Below are 11,106 nucleotides of genomic sequence, written 5' to 3' on the forward strand. Positions count from 1 at the left end.
TGTCTATATGTGTGCCAGAGTTTTTCTGGTAGCATCGCTAGATCACAGGGAATACACATCTCCAAATTTAAGAGATGATCCTACTGGTTTTCCAAAGTGGTGATATCATTTAATATTTTCTTTAGCAGTATATAAGAGATGTGACTGCTCCTAGATTCTTGTCAATGCTTGGGATGTCAGATTTTAAAAATCCTGCCAATACCATCAGTGTGAAATATATCTTAGTGTGATTCTAATTTTCATTTTCCTTTTTCTTTCATTTCTTCATTTCTAATTTTTTTTTTAAGATTTTATTTATCTATTTGACAGATCACAAGTAGGCAGAGAGGCAGGCAGAGAGAGAGGAGGAAGCAGGCTCCCCGCTGAGCAGAGAGCCCGATGTGGGCCTTGATTCCAGGACCCTGAGATCATGACCTGTGCCGGAGGCAGAGGCTTCAACCCACTGAGCCACCGAGGCGCCCCTTCATTTCTAATCTTTCATTTCCATTTGCTAAACTAAAAGTTAAGCAGCATTTTTATAATTTATTGGCCATTTGTGCTTGAGTCTTCTATGAAGCACATTGTGGCAAAGAAGATAATTTATATGATACCAGTCATTTAAAATTAGTTGAGTCTTAGAACAATGGCCCAGAATGCTTTCGGTTCTTGTAAACTACTGTTTACTGTCTCCACTTTTTGGGTAAAATGTTCCATATATATTCATTAGGTAAAGCTTGTTAACTGTATTGTTCAAATTTTCCATATCCTTACTGATATTTTTCTTCTTGATTTTGTGAACTATCAATCACCAAGTTCTGAGGTATGTTAAAATCCTCAGCTCTACTGCTGTGCTTCTATATTTATTCTCGTAATTCTTTTAAGTTTTGCTTTATATAGTTTCAAGCTATAATGTATAGAGTTCAGTTTGGAATTTTTGTATCTGATGGTGAATTAACCTTTTCTCATTATGTAGTTTGTCTCAATGCCTTTTGTTTTAAAAGTCTATTTTGTCTGATATTAATATAGTAACATCAGCTTTATTTTGATTATCTGCACTGTGTATATATTTTTTCATCCTTCTAATTTCAACTAATTGATAACCTTATGTCACAGGACTCCTTATAAAGCAACTTATAAGTGGATTTTATTTATTTTTACCCAATTTAATAATCTTTACTTTTAAACACATTTATTTGTGCATTTAAATTTACATAATAATTCATATTTTGTATTTATATCCATGTGCTATCCCCTTCAGGATTTCCAATTTGATTTTTGTAGATGTACATATTTCCATCTCTTGTATGTCTCCTATATGCTATGTCTCTGTTCTGCATTATGCAAAATACTCTGATTCATCTTCCAGCTTATTCTTTCTTATGCTGTATCTATTCTTTTGTTTAACCTTCTTTTAAATTTTAAGTTAAAATTATTTTTTATTTCTAAAAGTTCTAGGTGGTTCTTTTTCTGTGTCTTCCTTTTCATGTTTTAGTCTTGTGTTCCTTATTTGTATTGAAAATTCTCAGGCAAGTAGGCAAGTAGTTTATTGGGGAAGTGAATGCAGGGAACAGGAGTGTGAGATTAGGGAAAGGGAAACAAGGAGGGAATGCCAATATAGGGATGCCCTATGGATTGATCTTCACTGTAGGCAACTGGGACTCTGTTCCATTGGGACCTTTTGAAGAGCTGGTATCTCAAAATTGTCCACTAAAAGAGTGAAAGATGAGAGCATTTATCCATTAGCTTTCATAGTCCCTTGGTCAAAAGTTGCCCCAGGGAGGGCAGTCTTCCATACTTCCAGATGTGCATGCATGTGCCTAGTCGATTTCTGAATAAACTGACATCACAGAAGCCCAGGGACAGGGAGAAAGAGATAAATGGTACAGTTGAAGCAAAACACTACCAGATCACACCTGTCCTTTGCTATTGCATAATTGCACTATCTGGTGTCTTCTGGGGTCTATTTCTTATGATTATAGTTTCCAATGGCCCTATACTCATGGTCCTTCATGTGTTTTGTGAAACTCTGCTCTGAGATTTTACTCTTTGGTAGTTTATCTGTGGGAATTCTTTGGGAATCAACTTGACAGTTCGTTCCTTTTGAGTGGGGCTGCTTTTGATTCTGTCAGGCATCTGAGTGCATTACCAACCCTGTACAATTTTAAACTATATTCTTAACCTGAAGTTTCTTTGGCACCACTCTAGTGGTGTAAATTTGGACTAGAAACCCAAATAAAGGTCTGTTTGTGGTTATGAATTCTTAGGAGAGATTTTTTTCTCCTCTACTAGCATCTAGGGATTGAGAAGTTTTTCTTTCTCTCTTTCCCTCCCTCCCTCCCTCCCTCCTTCCCTCCCTCCCTCCCTTCCTTCCTTCCACCTTCCCTCCCTAGATTTTATTTATTTGAGAGAGAGAGAGAGAGAGAGATTGAGGATGAGCAGGGGTTGGGGGGTATGGACAGAGCAGACTCCCTGCTGAGTGGGGAGCCATACTTGAGGCTTGATCCAAGAACACAAAGGTCATGATCTGAGCCAAAGGCAGACACTTAACTGACTGCGCCATCCAGGTGCCCCAAGAAATTAGTTTTTCTTATTATCTCTAATGTAGGAAGTAGAACTGTCATTGAAGTCTCCTATTAGACTCCCTGCCTCAGTCAGGCCACTTGTGTCTTCATGCCCCAAGGCCCTATGAGAAATCAAAGATCAAGGTCTACAGGATTACTGAATAGTATCAGAGTGAAAACTGGGTCCACATTTTCATGTGACTTTAGGCACCTAAGTATTCCTCACTTTCTTGCCAGCTTATTAGCATGTTTTAAAAAGATTTTCCTTTTAATATTATGCATCGATTTTGGGTGTTTTCAAACGGAAAGGTCAGACTCTTGAGGGTGAAATACTGCCTGGGATGGAAATATGCATTATTGTCCTTAGGTCAGGAAAGTAAGTGAAATTTCTCATAACTCAGGAAGTCTTTTCAAATTTATCATGACGACCACACAATAATTAGAGCACAAGTTGGAGAATCAGTTTCCCTAAGTTACTACCTGTGTGGTCACAGATAAGTCAATCAACCTCCTATTGACTCAATTTTTCATCAGAGTAACAGTACCTACTTCACAGGGTTCTGATGAGGATTTCATAAATTAATACACAGCACTTACAATAATGGAAAATAGTAAGTACTCAATATACATTAGCAATTATATTACTACTATTATTCTTACTATTCTTACTATTACTATATATTATTCTTCCAAGCTTATCTCCTAGCCAATCTATTCTTTCATTGCCCTCTGATTTGAGTGTGTGCCGTTACTTCTCTTAAAATTCTCTTCCAACTCTAAGAGGAGGTCATTCTCAAAGAACACCCGTGCCATCACTGAGGGAGAATTTTCAGCACAGCCCTCCAAGAGATGCCGCTCACTATTGCCGCCTCCCCATCTATTCTGTTTCCTTATTTTAAGTTTGGTAGGGTTCTCTGTGGGGAGCAGAGGGAACCTGACAGTCTGCCCTATCTGGGGACAAGACTCTCAACAATGCTATCCTATCTTATCCCACCTATCCTAGTAATCCTAACACTAGAACAAAAGCTCCAAAGACAAGATTTACAGTTTCAGGAAGACCTCAAAACATCAAGCTATCAGATTCAGGTTGGAGTCTCAGTTCTGTGACTTACTAATGATATAAATGATGTTACCATCTCTATTGACCTCTCAAATATTGTTGCAATATTTAAACAAGAAAAAGTACTTAAAAATTTTGGTAACAGGAAAGCCCTAAATTGGTAGGAGCATTTTTAAGAGGTTAGGAACCCTTGTTTAAAAGATAGGAAGTGACTTTTAAAAAATCACAACAACAAATCTTTATTTCCAGCTAGAGGAATTAAGCATACTGTTGATAAATGCTTGTGAACATTATGCAACATGAAGTCTAGGGGTGTAACATCATCATTAAACATGAACTGAGGGGCACCTGCATAGCTCAGTCAGTAAAGTGTCTGCCTTTGGCTCAGGTCATGGTCCGAGGGTCCTGGGATCGAGCCCCACATGGGGCTCCCTGCTTAGGCAATAGCCTGCTTCTCCCTCTCCCGCTCCCTCTGCTTGTGTTCTTTTACTCTCTCTAAAATAAATAAATAAAATCTTTTAAAAAAAAGAAACATGAACCGACATCACCACACACATTACTCCTCCCCGGACTAAATGCAGTGATCATTAACTTATGCACAGAGGCTAGAGTTTGTGTGTCAACATAGAGTTCAGCTGTATGTACTAATTCCTCTAAGTACTTGTGACATTATGTCAAGAGTTCAGCAGCTGAGCTTCACATAGGGCAGTGTGATTCATCGGGATTATTAGGCTCCTCCTGGAATAACTTCCCTGAGTTGATTGCCTTTGACAGATCAGTTTGCTTAGATTAAAAAGCAATTGCTGCTGTCTGGTCGGATTTAAACACTTTGGCTAGAAGAAGCTGAACTCTAACTCTGTCCAGTCTGTGGAAACACCTTGATGTGAAAAATACACAGAATATAGCGATACAAAGAAAAAAACCAAGTTGGCAATACCCTGGTGTACAGTGTTGTGATCATGCGAAGGAGCATACATGCCAAACACAAGTGACCATAGGTATATGGGAGGGAGGGAAGAGTATCTTGCTTTCAACAGCAACTATATCTGTACCCAAAGTACTGCTAAGCCAGTAACAATATTTGAGATACCACTCTGCTCCACATTCATTCAACGTTCACTACTAACAGACTTGGGGTAAAATGGATCCATCTTCTGGGCTGAACAATAGAAAGTATCTGGGGATATAGACATCTCTCCTTCCCCCTTTCTGAATGAACTTCATAATTTAGTAGAAGAAACAATAGTATCAAGAGTACTAAATTAGCTGTATGCTGAAGTTTAAACTATCTTTTTTTAAAAAAATGAACGAAGTATCTGATTTAAGTGAAATTTAGGGTTAATGTCTGACATTGCTTTCCCAGACTGCATGAGTTGTAGATAAAATGGTGGCTGAGATGACATTAAGCTGATTACTGCCCCCCCACCCCCACCCCCCATCTCTGGTGGATCAGCAAACAGAGTACTGAAACTAGTGTCAGAGGAAAGTCTCATCTACACCATTCTTTTCATCACAGCTTCCTTTTGTGTTTGGGCTTCTTGATATCTTGAGGAGGATGGAGGCTGACTGGGATGTTTTTAAAATGGAGGAGATGAGAACCCAGGCTCGATGGCTTTTCTCTTCTTAGGAATTTAAGTCCCCTGAGAATATAATCCTCACATGGCCCCGGGCTAGAGAAAACATCGGTTATACAGAGTTTTAATTTTAGTGAGTTTGTAGTGAATTTTTTATCAACAAAGAACACCATTGCCATGTCATCTATTAGTATATCTATCATGATGATCTAAGTTTAGACAATTTCTTATCACCCAAAAGAAACCCAGGAGTCCATTAGCAGTCTGTGAAGCAGAACACTGTGTTCCAGTAATCCGTGCCATGGCAGGGCTCCAACAACATGGAGGAGAGGAAAGATCATCACGGTGCCAGCCACCCAGCAGAGAGTCCAAACACTTGTGTCCACTGCATCTTGGTATCAGAGTCACCAAGGAAAACACAACATAACCAAGCACTGGAGAGAATAATGCTTTTTACTCACAGAGAAGAGTCTGCTTAGAACTTCCAGAGGGACCTAGCCAAATGCAGCACCATGGAGTACACCATGGACCCGTTCCCCGACTGTGCAATGACAGCTGGCCAGCTTGCTGGAGGGTATGTCAGACAGGTCAGTAATCATCCCCAATCTCCTCCCCAAGTATATTTCTGTACCCAACAGGTCTGAAGCCAACCCTGTGAAGCAGCTGCAGGCCAAAGAGGAGGCTGGCTACCACGATATGTACATCTAGCTTTCGAGGGAGTTTGTAGGCTCAGGGGCTGCTGGCTTCCTTGAGTAGTGGGTCATTGAGCTGCAAGACCAGCTGCCATCTGCTGTGGATATACACTCAGGGCCGGGGACAGACAGAAGCAGCCCTGCAGGTGGAACCCTGCTGTCCTCACTGTCTCCTGGGGTAACTTCACCTCTTCCCTCTCACCAAGCAGCTGCCTCCCCGTGCTCCTGCAGGACCTCTGGGTTTTGGGCCCTCCCAAAGAGGGCCATGGGCTTCACCAGGTCAAACTTTACTAGCTGTCAGTCTTCTTCAAGCCCAGGATGCATGAAGAGAAGTCGGGCTTGTTCTCATAGTGCTGCATCACTGCGGGACTGTTTCAGGGAAGTCAAACTGGATCAGGTACTTGTGTGACACTATGAGGACAATGGCTTTCATCCAGAAGCAACTTCTGGATGGACAGCATGGCCCATGGCATGGCAGGCATGGCCCATAGGATGGGCAGCACCACGAGGTGGTGACCACGTGGTCAGGGACGACGAGGGCGTAGCAGGGTAGTTCCGAGTGGGGCAGCTGCACACTGGTACCCAGCCTGCAGCAGCCACAGGGCCCGGCCCTGCCGCTTTGGCTTCCTCTAGCTTTAGGAAGCACAGGGGCTTGGTGATGAGCAGCTCACTAGCCATGCGCGACCGGATACCCGTATTGACTGGAAGCTACCACAACTGCACAGGGAAGGCCTGGGCTCGGCAGGCACCTCGTCCTCGCTGCTGCTGTGGGGGTTGTGGCCGTTGCTGAGGGCGCTGCTTGTGCTGTTGGTTGCAGGCTCGGCGGCTTCCCCGAGGACGTACTTGGCTCAGGGCGGGCCTGCGAAGGTCCCTGCAGCATGGCCTGGACTTCGCTCTCTTACTGCTGGCCCAGTACGCGCCAGTGACTGTCTGTCCTCTGAAGGAGCTCGGGCCCCCAGGGGGTGGGGAACGTGGCACCTGCGGCCCAGCACGTGGCTCGCGGCGCTCCTGCAGGCGCGCAGCCCGTGCGTCAGCCCTTTCCGCCAGCGCAGAGCCCCTCCCCCACAGGAACCTCGGGATCCGCTCTCGCTGCATCACGTGGCTGCGTCACGTGGCTGCGTCACGCGGCTGCGCCACGCCTTCCTCGGGCTTCCGGATTCAGGTGGTCCCCTGTGGGCAGCTACTCTGCCGGTTCCTGCCACCGCTGCCTCAGTACTGCCAGGACTCTGCTCACCTATCCTATCCCTGCGCTGCCATCTGGAAGGCGCTCTGTGCTCACTGCCTGGACTCTTCAGGCCAGGCCACCTTCTTCTCCCCGTCGGACTCGAACAGTGGTCCCAGGCGGGAGTGGATGGCTGTGACGTGGCCGAGTCACAGCCAGCACTATTGTCACTGCAGCAGGGAGAAGCCCTCTGGACTGCCCGGCCCTGGCTCCTGGTTTCTGGGGGGGGCCCACTGCCCGTCGGGTCCTGCTTGTGCCTCTCAGGCTTGGCACAGCTGCGCCGGGGACTTCTCTGCTTTGTGGTGCAGGTCGATGCTTTTGAGGTCAGCGGCTTTGAAGAGGGCAAAACTCCTGGAGGCCTGCAAGGTGGTGGGCAGCAGGAAGATGTGGAGCTCGGCCTTGATGTGCAGGGAGTGGTGGCTGAGGAAGATGCAGTGCTGCAGCAGCGCGAACAGGGAGCAGAGACTGTCAGGCAGGACCTGGCCTCCTCCACCTGCAGCAGGCAGTCCTGGCATCTCCCTGGGGTTATGGTCACCCCTGATGCAGCACATGAGGCTGAGTAAAAGTTGGATGGCCCAGCAGAAGTTGCTCTGCATTTGCTCCACATACACACAGGACAGGAACAAGAGGATGTCCTTGGAGAGGACAGTGAGCTTGCAGAGAATGAGGCAGCCCCTTGGCAGGAGGCAGGCTCATGTGTTCTTCTGCAGCTTGGTGCTGAAGAGCAGCAGGTAGAAGTGGGTCAGTGGTAGCCCAGCTTGAAGATGCTGATGTGGGGAGCTGTCTTGACTAACACCAACCAGGAGAGGAAGCAAAAGGTGGCCATCTCCAGCATGCTAAGGTAGGACCCACAGGGGATAAAGTTGGGCATGGTGTGGGGCTCCCCCTGACAGGTTCCAGGTGGTCAGTATTGATGCCAGCTGCTCCTTGTTGTACTTGGAAGAGAATACCTACCACAGCAGAGCAACAGGAGGAAATCACTTATGAAGTTGGTGGAGTTGGAGGCCCTGAATAACTTGGGTAGGTACAGCCACTTAAGTGTGGAATTCACAAAGATGGTCTTGCTTCAGTGACACAGGTAGTTTATGCACAGGAATGCCAAGGTATATCCGGCAACTGGACATTATAGGCAGCAATGAGCCCCAGTACAGTGTAAACCATGGCCAGCCACCAGAACATTTCAAACAGCTTCTGCCAAAGGCTGTTGTAGATGTGGAAGAGGGTGAGGCAGAGCAAGAAGAGGAACATGTAGATGATCTTGTAGATGGTGAGGCAGCTGGCAAAGCTGACCACGATGTATGTTTCAGCAGACGTATACATCCAGTAGTTGGCGTAGACACCTGTGACTGGCTCCCCCAGACTCTGAAGCAGCATTGCATGCGCTCTGTGTCTGCCATGGTGACCTCTGTTCGTGCAGGGGAGCCTTCACCTTCAGCAGCTTCTCCTTGACACACTGGTGTAGCAGCAGCTAGAAGGTTGGAGTGTTCAGCACCATGTCACTGAGGTTCAGGCAGAGGTAGTGGATGTTCTGTAGTCCCATATAGCCAGGCTGACAGAGCCCAGGGTGATGGGGAGCTCAGGACATGTGTGTCATGCTCTGTGGCCCGCATGTGGTGCAGGCTGCACAGTGCCAGTCTATAGAGCAGGATGGAGGGTCCTCCACGCGTGGTCAGCTGGTGGCAGCTGCACATGGTCCAGCTGGGGCAAGCCCAGAGCAGCAGCATGAAGACATGAAAGTCAGCCAGCTGTAGTAGGGGATGTGCTGTATAATCATGGTGATAGGGGCACAGCTGTACTGAGTGCTGGTCCATGATGATGTGAGCCCACATCTCTCTAGGTTCAGCCAGCCTGGGGCTCAAATGGGTGCTGCTGGGCCACCTGGCTATGGCCAGTCAGGTCGTGCCTGATGTAGATGTCCACCTCTGTGTCAGGGCCTGTGAGCATCATGTGATGGGCAGCCTCCTCTTTCATGGCAGCAACAGCCCTGGCCTGCCCTGGGCCATAGCCCACCTTGGTCACCTCTACCTCTTGCTCTTCCTTGCCCCTCATGCTTCCTTGGACCCTTGGTCCAACTGGGTGGTATGTGCAGAGCTTCAAGAGTGACATTCAGAAGCTTGACTGTAAGACCTCTGAGGCCCTAAAAGAGGTCTTTACGAGGCCGCAGTTTAAGGTTGGGGGTCTGGAGAGATGAACTGGGACAAAGATGGCCGCCTTCGCCTTCTTCACCATGGCTGAATACTCGGAGTGGGCCACACTTCTCAAATCTTTAACAAGCACATTGGCAGTGGGGGCTGGCAGGCTGCCACAAAGGCCTGGGGTGGTACACCTGTCAAACAGCAGTGCAGGTGTCCCAACATGAGCTCAGGAAGGTGAGTTCCCATGGAGCAGAAGGACAAACACTCACTCGGTCTTGATTTCAGCATGAATGCACATTAAGAAAGCAGGCCCTCATCATCCTTCTGATCTTTTGGGTTTTAAGCAGGAGGTATCAGAAAAGTTACCACAAGGATAGCTGGCTTGTGGTGGCCAAGCGTTCATAACAATGTTGCTCTATGGTCCTTTGATGTTGTCTCTTCCTATCATGGTGAAGCGGAATTCACCAGGCATTGGATTGTTCATTCACTAATAGGGAAGGTGAGTTGGGATTAGACCATCATAGGGTGGGTTAGTTTTACCTTACTGATAATGTGTTGTCGCCATGGTAATCCTGCTTAGTTCAAGAGGAACCTCCCTGTCATTTTTAATAATCATAATTCTGAAATTCACTTTAACTTCAAAAGTGTTCCGAGGGCGCCTGGGTGGCTCAGTGGGTTAAGCCGCTGCCTTCGGCTCAGGTCATGATCTCGGGGTCCCGGGATCAAGTCCCACATTGGGCTGTCTGCTCAGCAGGGAGCCTGCTTCCTCCTCTCTCTCTCTCTGCCTGCCCCGCTGCCTACTTGTGATCTCTGTCTGTCAAATAAATAAATAAAATCTTTAAAAAAAAAAAAGTGTTCCGAGCTTCACAACTATGAATTCTTTTTTGTTAATGTATTTTTAACAAAATTTATTTATTTATTTGACAGAGATCACAAGTAGGCAAAGAGGCAGGCAGAGAGGGAGGAAGTAGGCTCCCTGCTGAGCAGAGACCCCCCCCCCCCCGCCCCCAATGCGGGGCTTGATCCCAGGACCCTGAGATCATGACCTGAGCGGAATGCAGAGGCTTTAACCCACTGAGCCACCCAGGTGCCCCTGTTAATGCTATTTGAATGAAAAGTTTAACAACAAACTAAGTACAGTCTTCTTTAGACACTCAGAATTTTGTTCCCGGAAGGATTTTGGAGATTATCTTGTTCATGGATTAAGCAGTAGCTACTCATTGCCAATCAGTTATTGCCAGACTGACATGAGGGCCCAGTGATGCTGGAGCCTACAATTAAAAGAAAAAAAAAAGCCACAAATTTGGATATTTATGGGAAATATCCAAATTTTAAAATGGCACAATGAATTTAAAATTCTGTTAAGGTGAGAGGCTCTGGTATTTTAGTTTCTTTGTATCCTGCTTTGCCCCGCCTTGTGCTGTGGATTGGTGGTAGATATTGCTGAAGAATTTGATTGAAGGAATTCTGGGAGATTGTAGATCTTGCTAGATCTCAGGACTAATACAGACAGGAAAAAAGTTATTAGCTTAGCCTTTTAATATAGATGTTGGCTGTTTGGAACCAGATAGGTATTAAGAAGCCATGTCAATGAACTTTCTTCCCTTCTTATGCTTTCACTTTTGATTAACCAGTTGGTTATAAGGTTGGATCTCCAAAGATAACCCTAGGAGGTGTCCCTTCTGTTCAGCTAGAATTTGACAAAATGCTTTACAATCAAGCATCTATTCTGTTCAGCTCAAGGTTTAAGGATTGTTTTTTCTGGAAGTAAGGCTTTCCTAAGGAAGATTCCTGGGCAATTTGACATTTGAGGAGAATGGCCTGGGAAACACACCATGGAGAATCCAGCACAATTATTCAAAGCAGAGCCCTTAATATATTTA

The 11,106-nt window shown here is 45.8% G+C and overlaps 1 pseudogene; it reads right to left on the bottom strand.

Moving 5' to 3' along the window:
• Positions 1-7,348: 7,348 nt before the first annotated feature.
• Positions 7,349-9,137, bottom strand: LOC122911271 (annotated as a pseudogene).
• Between the last annotated feature and the right edge of the window lie 1,969 nt (positions 9,138-11,106).

This window comes from Neovison vison, chromosome 1 (assembly GCF_020171115.1).
Source record: "Neovison vison isolate M4711 chromosome 1, ASM_NN_V1, whole genome shotgun sequence".
NCBI lineage: Eukaryota > Metazoa > Chordata > Mammalia > Carnivora > Mustelidae > Neogale > Neogale vison.